Source organism: Rhodnius prolixus, unplaced genomic scaffold (genome assembly GCF_049639745.1).
Source record: "Rhodnius prolixus isolate KJV_2025 unplaced genomic scaffold, Rpr scaffold_31, whole genome shotgun sequence".
In the NCBI taxonomy this organism is placed as follows: domain Eukaryota; kingdom Metazoa; phylum Arthropoda; class Insecta; order Hemiptera; family Reduviidae; genus Rhodnius; species Rhodnius prolixus.
In genome coordinates this window covers 1074063-1088230 of record NW_027411586.1, presented here as the reverse complement: position 1 = coordinate 1088230, position 14168 = coordinate 1074063, and the positions used below count along the sequence as shown (strand labels likewise).

General features: G+C 33.6%; 1 protein-coding gene across 2 annotated transcripts in view; it reads right to left on the bottom strand.

Moving 5' to 3' along the window:
* LOC141448436 (uncharacterized) overlaps positions 1-14168 on the bottom strand; it is a 56209-nt gene that overhangs the window by 7328 nt on the left and 34713 nt on the right. The window contains exon 1 of one of the 2 annotated variants that reach the window (XM_074116795.1): positions 3852-3961. The exons of the other annotated variant lie outside the window; for it this stretch is intronic. The gene's annotated coding sequence lies outside the window, so the exon portion shown is untranslated. Of the gene's footprint in view, positions 1-3851; positions 3962-14168 lie in introns of those variants that run through there. 2 annotated transcript variants of the gene reach the window in all.

Here is a 14168-nt window from a genome sequence, read left to right as displayed (position 1 = left end):
AATTTTCCCACCAGAGATCTATTTTCCTGAGTTCCTTGCTTAATAGCGTCCATAATATCCTCAAGCGATAAAGACATTTTAATATAGAAAAAATTAAATATAAGCAAAACTTTTAACCAATAAGTAGAGCAAGTTAAAAGTTCAATAAACAAACTAGGCAAAACAACCTTTGTTTACTATTCAATACTATATTGATTAAAACTGTCCGGTAGGACAATTGTATAAGGGTTGATCATCAAAAACTGCACGAAAGAGCGTAACGTTGAAAAACACCCAACTTTGACAATTTTTTTCTCTTTTTCTATAAAAGATAAAATTCCCAAATTTTCTTTATAATATAGGGCAAATCCTCCTTTATGACTGTATTTTTTTTGCAACAACCTAGATTTGATAGATTTTGAGAAAAAAGATGCTGAAAATGAGCAAAAACGGCATTTTCAAAAAATGTTCTTGTTCTTGTTCTTCTTGTTGTTGTTGTTGTTGTTGTTGTTGTTACCTTTTTTGTAAACAACGTAGCGCCTAAACGCGTAAACCGATTTTCATGATTGAGGTATCATTCGAGTCGGAATGTTATGTAGATGTGCCTTTTGGGGGTCTCGACCCTGTACATCAAATGGGAGAGGAGTTAGCCCCGTTTATGTAAGGCCCCCACCAAAATTATTATCATTAATTACTCTATAAATCTTAGCCCGATTTCGATAAAATTTGGTAGGATGATAGGGTTATGGCTCCCCTACGTAACATTAAAGCGACGATCTGCTCTTACACTTGTTAAGGGGAAGTATAGCAATCGTTTCAAATTATCGAAACGTGAACCGATTTTCATGAATGAAGTGTCATTCGAATCGAAATTTTGTACAGATTTGCACTTTAAAAGTTTCGACACTGTGCCTTATAAGGAGGGGAGTTTGCCCTACCCAAGTAACGCCCTTTCTAAAACTATTATTACCAATATTTCTATAACGCTTAGTCCGATTTTGATAAAATTTAGCACGAAGAAGTGATTAAAGCTCCTCTACGTGGCTGTGAAGTGCCATCATGCTCTTACACCTACTAAGAGGAAGTACTGCAATCGTTAAAATTATCAATGAGTGAACCGATTTACATCAATGAATTGTCGTTCGATTCAAAATCTTTGCCTCTTTGCCTTTTAGGGAGAAGTACTGTAATCGCAGTTTATTTTTCTTACTCCTCTTAAAGGGAAGTACTGAAATCGCAGTTTAATTTTGCTATTCACGTACAAATTACCTTCCTATTTTATTCAAAACGCTTTCTCAAAAAAATTGTTTTTGAGGATGGTTTGGGGGACCGCAACTATAATCATTCTTTAAAAAGATCTCTCCAGTGGTAGTTACGGTTCCGACTTAACACCTTATCAGGTTATAATGATAAAATTAAAATTTATTATTCCCAATTTTAATAAAATCTATATAAAGCAGATATGTAACTTTGCAAAACATACAAAAAGGAAAATCTATCCAAAAGGCACAAAAATCTCTTTAACAAAAACTTACAGTTTAAAATGTTAAGTATAAGGGTTGATTAAACGCCAAAAGGTACACAAATCAGCAAGTACCCAACATTTCATTAATACTTCATTGATATTATTTAAGTAATTTTACTGCATTAATTTTCATTCATATTTTTTAGAATTTATTAGATGTTTCACAGACCCTTATGCTGGCCAGTTCATTCATTTTCTTTTTCTTTTATTTTAGGATTTAAGGCGCGTCAACATCTAAGGTTATTGGCGCCCGGAGCTTTTTTCAGTGCACTGCCGGCCTCCGTACAGCGTTCTCTCGTTACAGACAACACTGTCCATCACCCGGACAGTGAGCTGTTAGAAGCTCTTAGAAAGAGAAAATCTAAGGGTCTGCAGCTGGATTCAAACCCGGAACCTCCACATGGGAATCCAATACGCTAACCGCATAGCTAATCCCTTCCCTTTGTTCATTCAAAATATTTTATTTTTTTGTTATAATTATGATAAAATGTATATTATATCTTCGTAATTAAATAGGTACTTTATTTTAGCTTTATTCCAAATTATTCTTCTGATTTATCTTTATTATGCCCTTTATTCTGAGTAGTCACATATATATATGTACATGCACGTTAAAGTAGAAAAAGACAAAGGCAGAGTCGGCTACTATTTAAATTTGAATCACGGATTTAAAACAATATTTCAGTCTAGAATTCGTCTTTCCGAAGTATTTGTGAGCACAAATGACGCGTAGGTAATATCAAGTAAATTATTCAACAATAATTATTCATTTCTCAATTGTAATTTAATGTAGTCCCTCTAATTTTACTTATAGTAAAATACTGAAATAATTATGTTAGCTGTCATAAAAATATGCATATCTTATTTATCTTATATTCCAAATATATAACACTGTGGGAAGAATACCTAGATTGAGAATGTAATTGAAGAAAACTATATTATTTGCGATAAAGCCAGATAATTATTACCTATTATTATAAACGTTTGACTACTACATAAAGTAACAATTACTTTAATCGAAGAATGAACTTAAACCGACGATTTTTATTTAAAAATAAAAATAAATAAATGAAATCATTGATGAATGTTGGTGTAAGCATTTTTTTAAAAAAGTTTTTGAATTTTTCAGCCTCATTTTTTTTTTTTTTTTTTTTAATAAAGATTTTCTTTTTAACCTGTGATAAATAGTTTGTTGATTAGATATTAAAGTCAATCTAAGTTAAATGGTGTTCTACTTGAACAAATATTTTGTAGATTAAAATGGCCAGCATAAGGGTCTGTGAAACATCTAATAAATTCTAAAAAATATGAATGAAAATTAATGCAGTAAAATTACTTAAATAATATCAATGAAGTATTAATGAAATGTTGGGTACTTGCTGATTTGTGTACCTTTTGGCGTTTAATCAACCCTTATACTTAACATTTTAAACTGTAAATTTTTGTTAAAGAGTATAAATATAGATTAAGATACCTGAGTAGAATAGTGGGGGACACCAAGTATACGCCTACTTTCCAACAGCACAAAATTTTCTAATAAAATTCTTATTAAATGTATAATCTTCTTTTATTAATAACTCGATAACTATTAATATAATGAAATCAAAACTTCCACAAATATCAGGTTCTAATTATACTTCACGTGTTTCACAAAAATAAAGTTCATAAAACTTATGCTGACCACAATAAAAACTTGGTTATAAGACAGAGCTCAAAGTAACGATGTTGCCTCTTCGCTTACTCGTACCAAACTCCTCCTACCACTCACTGTAATATGTTTTCATAAATACAGAATATTTATCTCTTATCTCTCTTATCTCTTAATAAAGCACTTTGACAAAATGTTTCAAATAAAACCTATTTATTGAAGTATAAAACTAAGCTCTAGTAATCGTGAAAGTGAAAAACTACTTAGTAAAGTGGTTGACACTTTCGGTAACAAGTTTATTATCGACTTGAACTAATTTGGGCGATTGGAATATTTTCCTCACCAGAAGCAGGCAAAAAAAATGTTGCAAGTAGATCAAACAAAGGTGACACACTCCGAAAAACAGATAGAAATAAATAAATAAATTAGGGGATCCACATCTAAAAACTACATCAGGCAGGTAATTACTTTATTCTTTTGATCAAGCAACTAAAACAATCTAAGCAATATAATAATAACTTGTCGAAATAAGAAACTGAAATTTAACAATTAATCAGAACTAGGCTTAGTTTTTGACGAGACATCAGCAATTAAGGTGCACTCAATCTTACTAAAACAAGCTTCTCACGAACTTTGAATATTCAGCTACTATTTGAAGTAAATTATATGAAACTAAGAAATAACAAAATATCTACTTACAAAATTAAGAAGAATGTATGAATATGAAATCTTCAACAAAGTTGCTTAATAAATAATAATATCGCAAAAATTGCTAGCACTTATTTCAACAATTGTTAAAAGACGTTTGATTTAGGTTAGGTTTTATCTTTACATCTATTTTACAGTGTGTACAAACCATAAAGGAGAGGGGAATCACACTATTATAACCTTTATTAAGTAAAACACTATTTTTTTGTTCACAACCTCAGACAAAATAATAAAGTATAGTAAAATATATTTTATTAAGTTAGGAATTAGTTGTAAATATATTATCAGTATAGACATATCGTTGTTCTTTTTAAAATTTTAGAAGTTTTCACAGTGGGGCGCGCTAGTTGATGTAGATAGCAGGTAACAATGTTTAGATACACAGAAGGTTACAATGCAAAATAGGAGCGCGTAGGGCTTACACCCAGATGCAGAGAGGAAAACGAGCGTAAACGCAGTTTAAGAATCGATAAGTGCCCGAGGTTGACACCGCGACAAAGTAACGCAAATAAGATAGATGAAATACTTAAAAGAAATATAGAAAGAGAAGGGTAAGAATGCACTTACCTTTGAGGTAGTGTAGAGGAAGGTACTCAGTCTCAGCTTGATGATGAAGATGATGCTGTTGAGGTGATGGCAAAGAAAGAAAACGGAGGAAAGGGGTGTGCTTGTTTGAATGTGTATTGAGTGTGTGTGCGTGTGTTTTCAGCACAGAGATGCGTAGGGGGAAGTAAGGGTCAAATAGGCGGAAACAGACCAGAAGTAATCCGTAGAAGGTTTCTAGGAAGTGAAGATGGCTAGCGGTACAAGGGAAGGCGAAGCAGGTATTGAGCCCAGAAGTGCGAGAAGCGGCCGGTGATGATGTGTTGAAGCGGAAGTGCGGTAACAGTACTTGAAGCAAACAGCTGGAGCTTGCAGGCAGAACAGTGCTGTTGTGCGCGGCAATATCCAGAACGGCGGAAGCGACTAGAGGCGTTGTAAAGCAGGTATAGAGGCACATACAAACTTACTCTATCCGTGTCAAAGGCGTATTGAATAGTGATGGGCTATTAGAGCGGACTCGTCCCACTGGAACGAGTCCGATGGTGAAACGAGTTGATTCAAATCCCTATTTTAAAAAAAAGTGATTCCGCCCCGCCCCAAAAAATTGAGGCAAATTAAAATGAAAATAATTAATACTGTAGTCGTTTACACTAAAATAAAACTGAGTTAAGGCTACTATGTAGAAGTTCACTGACACATTCCAACTTGTAAGAGGAGTCCACACCAAAATACAAAACCTGGCGAGCTTAAATGCTGATGCTTGAAGAATAAAATAAGTTCGAAGGTTTTTTTAGAATATCAATTCTAAAATAATATTCATTTTATTATTTTGTTAATTTCTAAACAAAAGTAGGGGTCGATCTAAGACAGGGAGTCGAAGGAAAAATAATTTCGTACCCAATATAGCGAACCTTGCAAAGAAACACCAGGCACACCCATCTCATTAATTAAAAAGCAATGCTGTAGTTACTTTACTTATTATTTAATATTTTATTTTACATATAGAAAATACTGTGTGCCAAATCTTTAACTTAGCGGCTGGACGCTCTTTCTCTTATCTTCATTGGCGAAAGTTAAATCGTGTACATGTCATGACGACGATCAAAGTAATACTGAGCTAAAAAATAGTATTACCTAACTGGATTACTTACTGCTGTATCCCTCCCACTCTATCACCTACTTCACAAACATTCGTCGATTGGAAATGGGTTGTAGTTTAATATTCGTTTCATTTGAATACAAAAAATATTATAACGCTTTCTCAAGATGTTTTTAATTTTTAAAAATTTGTTTTTGTCCATTACTCTTATAATATACGAAGAATTTCGAATAAAATATAATATACAAACACAGAATGATCTAGAGTGCAGGTGGAGTCAGTCGTCGTTGTCATGGTGGTGGAACCGTTTAACGACTCCGGCCCAACACCAGCAATTTCATTGGTTAAATCCACTGGAATTGGTGGAGTCAAATCCGGAGTGATTTAAATCCTTTTGAAACCGGACTCGTTCCATTTTTTCGTTCACTGAATCTAGCCAATAGAAAATGCTGGAGCTGGAACCGGAGTCGTTAAACGGTTCCATCACCATGACAACGACGACTGACTCCACCTGCATTCTAGATCATTTGTGTTTGTACATTATATTTTATTTGAAATTCTTCTTATTTTACAAGAGTAATGGACAAAAACAAATTTTTAAAACTTAAAAACATCTTGAGAAAGCGTTATAATGTTTTTTGTTTTCAAATGAAACGAATATTAAACTACAACCCATTTCCAATCGACGAATGTTTGTGAAATAGGTGATAGAGTGGGAGGGATACAGCAGTAAGTAAACCAGTTAGGTAATACTATTTTTTAGCTCAGTATTACTTTGATCGTCGTCATGACATGTACACGATTTAACTTTCGCCAATGAAGATAAGAGAAAGAGCGTCCAGCCGCTAAGTTATAGATTTGGCACACAGCTTTTTCTTTTTGTAAAATAATAAGCTATTTTAAAAGCTTGATATTAATTCATAGTAAATAAATATTTCTTTCTTTATGAGTAATTATCATTTTGTTTGAAGGGTTATAATTTTTTTTTATGGGAATAATTTCCTACCCATTTGCGTTTTTCTTCTTGAATCAAGTTAACTCCGGTGGTCAAGCTAGATAACGACAAAACTGCAGTTGCTTTAATTTTTATATTTGACTAGCCTATTTTTGTTAATATTTGGTTACGTTGTTAATTTTATATTTATCAGATCAATTGGAAATTAGGGAACTACTTAATGTGTGTTAAAGAAATATAGTTTTGTTATTAACTGGAAAAGCTAACTTTTAATGATTTATTTAATTACAATGCGTGACATTTGTACTAATGCATAGGGTAAGTACAGACTGGAATCAGTGAACGAGTTGTTGGAATCGATTCCAACCCTGGAACCGATTCAAATCCAACGACTCCAAACGCGGACTCGTTCTGCCCATCACTAGTACTGAACTACAGCAGACGGAAAAACCCCACGGTTTAGAGAGAATAGAGAAGGGGAAGGTTGAAACCATGGGAACTGAGAAATAAACAAAACCACAAAATAGCAGAAAAATAAGATTTGGCGGCGACAACAAAGGAAAGATTAACGAAAAAATAACGCGTACGACGAGAATTAGAATAAGGAGAGAGAGAGAGCAATAGAAAAAGGCGAGATGGAGAACTGTCAAACGGTACCGCCGAGAAAGGATGGTACGCGGCTTAACAAATACGGTGTGTCTGCGTGCTTTTTCAAACACTGGTGTAATATTTATAATAATTAATAAAGATTTTTGAACAAACCTGTAATAATAAAGTCGTTGTATGTTTATTTTTTAATTTTAAACATTCTTTTGTGTTTAATTGTTCATTCATGGAAATCAGACCACCCATCGAAAATTTGAAACGATTGCAATACTTTCCCTTAGTAGAGTAAGAGCAAGATGGCACTCGCAAATTTTATCAAATTCGGGCCAAGGTTTACCGAGTTAATAATGATAATTTTAGAGTGGCTTAACTTAGGTGGGGCAAACTCCCCTCCTTGACTATCTTCTTATCATTTTCCAAAATATTCTAAACCATTAAAAGTCTATTCTGTAAAGTTTCTATTCTGGTTTACAGGTTTTATCAACATTTGGGATAAGCAATAGTTTTATGCACTATACTTTAATACTTTATATTATTATTATACCAAGTTAGTGGAAGGTATCTCAAATCAAATTAGTATCAAATTAGTGAGTTGAAGATAAAGACTAAAGAAAAGTTAGGGAGGAATGTTGCCAAGTTATTATGAAGAAAATGCAGACTGGGAAAAGTTATGGGGGATTAGTGAACAACTAGCCGGAAGGTGTAGAATAAAAATAAAAAAATGTTATAAGTTATGTGGGAATGGTAACAAATTGGTGGTAAGAAAATGGATATTGAGAGAAATGTTATGGGATGAAATGATGAATGATTTCCCATCCCATGAAGAGGTACAATAGAAAGAAAATTGTGATTACATTACCTTCTAGTAAGAGCGGTGAGATAAATTGTGATTACATAGCTTCCTCTGAGGGATTTAAGAGAAGTAGAGCTCTGATCGCAATAACCTCTTCCAAAGAGGGGAAAGAAAAGTTATCTACAATTAAAGTGCTTCACCCTAAAATTTAAACTACAATAACGGCATGATTGCAATACATCCCCTTTGTAGGTGTGAGATCAGAAGGCACTTAAGTGTAACGCACTTAAGTGTAACGCACTCTAAATTCTTCTTCTTGCAAAATTTAATCAAAAACGGGTGAAAATTCACAGTGTTATTAAAATGATTAATAATAATATATTAGTTTGAGGTGGTGTTATTTACGTAAGAAAAGTTCCCTCAGAAAGTATATAATGTGTCGAGACCCTCAAAAGTCATTACTACATTAATTCTCATTCTAATGGCGCTCTATTCATGAAAATCAATTCACGCGTTGATCATTTGTAACGTTTGCAATACTTCCCTTTAGTAGATGTTAGAGCGTGACGGCACTTTAATGTCACGTAGGAAAGCTTCAACTACCCCTACAAGCTAAATTTTATCAAAATCTGGCTCAAATTTTCAGAGTTATTAGTAATAATAGTTTTACAGTGGCCCTTACGCGCGTGGGGCGAACTCCCCTCCCAAAGATGCCCTCTAAAATTTAAATCTACATAAAATTTGGAAAATAATGACACTTCATTCACGAAAAGCGGTTCTATAGCGACGACCGATTAAAACGATTGCAAAACTTCCCCTTAGTAGGTGTAAAAGCAGAACGTCGCTTTAGTGGTACGTAGGGGAGCCCGAACCCTTTCACCCTCCCAAATTTTATCAAAATCGGGCCAAGATTTACAAAGTAATTAGTAACAATAATTTTAGAGGGGCCCTTACATAAATGGGGCTAACTCCTCTCCCATTCGATGTACAGCGCCAAGACCCCCAAATGGCACATCTACATAAAATTCCGAATCGAATGAAACCTCATTCATGAAAATCAGTTCGCGCGTTTAGGCGCTACGTTGTTTACAAAAAAGGTAACAACAACAAGAAGAAGAAGAAGAAGAAGAAGAAGAAGAACAAGAACATTTTTTGAAAAAGCCGTTTTTGCTCATTTTCGGCAACTTTTTTCTCGAATCCTATTAGATCTGGGTTGTTGCAAAAAAATTACTATCATAAAGGAGGGTTTGCCCTTTATTTTAAAGAAAATTTGGGAATTTTATCTTTTATTAAAACTGTCCGGTAGGACAGTTGTATAAGGGTTGATCATCAAAAACTGCACGAAAAAGCGTAACGTTCAAAAACACCCAACTTTGACAATTTTTTTCTTTTTTTCTATAAAAGATAAAATTCCCATATTTTCTTTATAATATAGGGCAAACCCTCCTTTATAACTGTAATTTTTTGCAACAACATAGATTTGATAGACTTTAAAAAAAAAAGATGCTGAAAATGAGCAAAAACGGCATTTTCACAAAATGTTCTTGTTCTTGTTCTTCTTCTTCTTGTTGTTGTTGTTGTTGTTGTTACCTTTTTTGTAAACAACGTAGCGCCTAAACGCGTGAACCGATTTTCATGAATGAGGTGTCATTCGATTCGGAATTTTATGTAGATGTGCCTTTTGGGGGTCTCGACCCTGTACATCGAATGGGAGAGGAGTTAGCCCCCTTAATGTAAGGCCCCCTCCAAAATTATTATTACTAATTTACTCTGTAAATCTTGGCCCGATTTTGAAAAAATTTGGTAGGATGATAGAGTTAGGGCTCCTCTACGTAACAATAAAGCGACGATCAGCTCTTACCCTTGTTAAGGGAAAGTATAGCAATCGTTTCAAATTATCGACACGAGAACCGATTGTCATGAATGAAGTGTCATTCGAATCGAAATTTTGTACAGATTTGCACTTTAAAAGTCTAAACGCTGTGCCTCATAAAGAGGGGAGTTTGCCCCATCCAAGTAAGGCCCTTTCTAAAACTATTATTACCAATATTTCTATAACGCTTAGTCCGATTTTGATAAAATTCAGCTCGAAGAAGTGGTTAAAGCTCCTCTACGTGGCTGTGAAGTGCCATCATGCTCTTACACCTACTAAGAGGAAGTACTGCAATCGTTAAAATTATCAATGAGTGAACCGATTTACATCAATGAATTGTCGTTCGATTAAAAAATCTTTGCCTCTTTGCCTAGAAGTACTGCAATCGCAGTTTATTTTTCTTACTTCTCTTAAGAGGAAGTACTGAAAACGCAGTTTAATTTTGCTATTTACGTAAAAATACCTTCCTATGTTATTCAAAACGCTTTTTTTAAAAAAAAATGTTATTGAGCATGGTTTGGGGGACCGCAACTATAATCATTCTTTAAAAAGATCTCTCCAGTGGTAGTTACAGTTCCGACTTAACACCTTATTAGGTTATAATGATAGAATTGCTTATTCCAAATTTAAAAAAATCTGTAAAGCAGATATGTAACTTTGCAAAATAGACAAAAAGGAAAATCTATCCAAAAGGTACAAAAATCTCCTTAACAAAAACTTACAGTTTAAAATGTTAAGTATAAGGGTTGATTAAACGCCAAAAGGTACACAAATCAGCAAGTACTTAACTTCATTAATTCATTAATATTTACGTAATTTTACTGCATTAATATTCATTAATATTTTTTAGAATATATTAGATGTCACAGACCCTTATGCTGGCCACTTCATTTATAATATTTTTTTCTTATAATTATGATAAATCATATATACGTACATGCAAGTTAAAGTAGAAAAAGACAAAGTTAGAGTCGGCTACTGTCTTGAATTCGTCTTACCGAAATATTCGTGAGCACAAATAACACACAGTTATTTTTAATTTTTTATAACGTTTTTCTTTTTAACCTGTAATTAACAGTTTGATTATTATAAATAACTAGATATTACAGTCAATCTACAGTGCTACTTGAACATATATTTTGTAGACGAAAATGGCCAGCATATGGGTCTGTGACATCTAATAAATTCTAAAAAATATTAATGAATATTAATGCAGTAAAATTACGTAAATATTAATGAATTAATGAAGTTAAGTACTTGCTGATTTGTGTACCTTTTGGCGTTTAATCAACCCTTATACTTAACATTTTAAACTGTAAGTTTTTGTTAAGGTAGATAATAAAGAGAAAAAAATTGTCAAAGTTGGGTGTTTTTCAACGTTACACTTTTTCGTGCAGTTTTTGTCGATCAACCCTTATACAACTGTCCTACCGGACAGTTTTAATAAAATTAAACACGAAGAAATGGTTAAGCTTCCCTAATTGACTTTAAAGTGCCATCATGCTCTTACACCCAATAAGAGGAAGCGCTGCAATCGTTAAAATTATTGACGAGTGAACCGATCAATTTACATGAATGAATTGACATTACAAATCGAAATTTTATGTGGATATGTTAGCTTTTGTGGATCTTAATGTTCAATATTCATCAATTAATCAATATTCAATATTCATCAATTAATCAATATTCAATATTCATCAATTAATCAATATTCAATATTCATCAATTAATCAATATTCAATCCTTAACAAAAACTTACAGTTTAAAAAGTTAAGTATAAGGGTTGATTAAACGACATAAGGTACACAAATCAACAAGTACCTATCATTTCAATCATACTACAGCTCGTAATAATTTCAGCCATTTAGAAACATTTTCTAAAAGCTTATTTTATTTAAATTGGTTTCTAATTTTTCGCGATTTTTATTAAAGATTTCTCTTACTAAGTTTTATCAATAAAATATTTTTGCTCAGGGAAGAGTAGCACCCCTCTAGATCATATTGATTGTAATAGGAGTTATTAAACGATTAATGCATAGGTTTTTAATGAGACGCTATTCTATTAAACAATTCAAAAAATCATAAAACGTTTTTAAGAAAATTCACCTTACCAACATATATTTACGCAATTATTGTTATTATTACTTTTACTTTTTTATATTTAAGTGCAATTTAGACAATTATACATCGTCGGTTTAAGTTCATCCTTTGATTAAACGGATTGGCACTATACTGTACCAAATGGTCAAATGTTAATTAAAAATAAGAGTTAATTAATTACAAATATTTATAGTAATACAATATATTAATGTATACAGCTTCCTTTAAATCTGTCCTCATCTGATTATACATATGAATTTTCTTATTTGTTTTTTAGTGCAACAGTCTGCATAGGACGTTAATCTCCACAGTAATGGTTCTCAAAGCATTGTTAGATATAGACATGTGAACTATGCACTTTATATTCTTTTATATTTGTACATTTTCTTATATATACTCACTGTATACCACATAATGTTTTCCCATTGGCAACACTGATTGTCTCGTTGGAGCGCTTTTTGGCTAACACCTGTTTTTAATAGAAATATAGATTGAATATGGCCGACTGGCACGCTTCATGTATTTTGTGTATTTTTAATATATTTAACCCATTTATCCAATAGGTTATGGGCTCAGTAATGCAAAAGTGATAAAGGTGAACTTTGATTGTTTTTCTTTGTGGTTGGATTCCTTGTTATTTACCGAAGTTTATTTTCTATCGGAAACATGGATTTCAAAGTGAACATTGGTAATCTGGAATGAAAAGTCAAGTGGGCTTCATGGAAGTACAAAGTACTTATCCTATTGAGGACCGTTCCTAACGGAGAAGCAGTCATAAAAGGTGAATTAATAAAACCCGCTGAACTTCCACTCAATAGCACCGATCCACAAGTAAGTGAATACAACAAAATACTAGAAACATATATTAATGCAGACACTAAAGCAATGTTGATTTTAACGACAAACATGACAGAAGAAACTCTTACAAAAGTAATGAGATTTACTTCAGCTCGAGAAATATGGTTGGAGCTGCACAGACTCTATGAAGGGGTTACCGAGGACAAAACCTTTGATTTATGCATGCAATTTTTCACTTACAAATTTAATGCTGAAGATGACATGGCAAATCATTTGTCAAAAATTAAAAACATTTGGAACAACCTTAACATCCAGCTGTCAGAAGGTGTAGAAGTCAAAAATCTACCTGACATTCTACTTATCTGCAAAATTCTAGAGACACTACCTAACCAATACTTCGCGTTTAAGTCTAGCTGGCTTCTTATGCCAAAGAGCGAACGAACAGTTGAAAATCTGACTAGTCAGCTGTGCGCACATGAGAGAGCGTTATCAGGCGCGACGAATCACGCCAAGAGTTCGGACTCAGAAGAGGCCCTTGCTGTGTCAAAAGGTAAATATAGATCTAAATTTATCTGTCACAACTGTGGTAAGGCAGGACACGTTATAACGAGATGTCTCAAATGGAAAAAGGATGGCAGACCTCCCAAAGACAAGTCCTTACCCGCTTCCGTCAATAACATGGTATTACACGCCACCGACAGTGAGGTATTCTCTGCTGCATGTGACGAAGATAATTGGTTCGTAGACAACGGCGCTACAAACCACGTGAGCAATAATAAATCTTTATTCAAGTCCATAAAGGCATTCAATATCCCCCATAAGGTAACAACAGCGAATGGTTCTATTGTACCAGCTATAGGTGTAGGCGATATCGTTGTCAATACAAACGGCATACAGAAGCAAATAACATTTTCTAATGTCTGGTATGTGCCGGAAATGAGCAAAAATTTATTCTCCGTTTTATCTGCACAGGATAAGATTCCTGATAGCAAATTTATTTCTACAGCGGAAAGATGCCACTTTCAAGTTAATAATAAAAACATTCTTACCGGCTCCAGAGTTCGAAATGGAGGATTATATAAATTGCATCTATCCAATGTTAACCACGTCTGTTCCATATCAACCAATGAAAATATTTTGCAGCTTTATCATGAACGCTTCGCACATCAGAATAAAAGGCATGTCAAGGGCGTCATTGAAAGAGAACTAGGAATCAAAATAACAGTGGATTCTGAGATCTGCGAAGGTTGTGTCTATGGCAAACATCATAGATTAAAATTCGGAAAAAGGGAGAGAGCTACAGTACCAGGTGAAATCATCCACGCCGATGTATGCGGCCCATTCGAAGCATCATATTCAGGTTTTCGTTATTACGTACTATTTAAAGACGATTTTTCGAGATTTCGATACATCTATTTCATTAAAGAAAAATCTGAAGTTTATGAAAAGTGTCTCTCGATGTTGAAAGAATGCGAGCGTGCAGGACATAAGGTACAGTCTTTTCTCAGCGACAACGGAGGAGAGTTTGACAACTCAAAAAT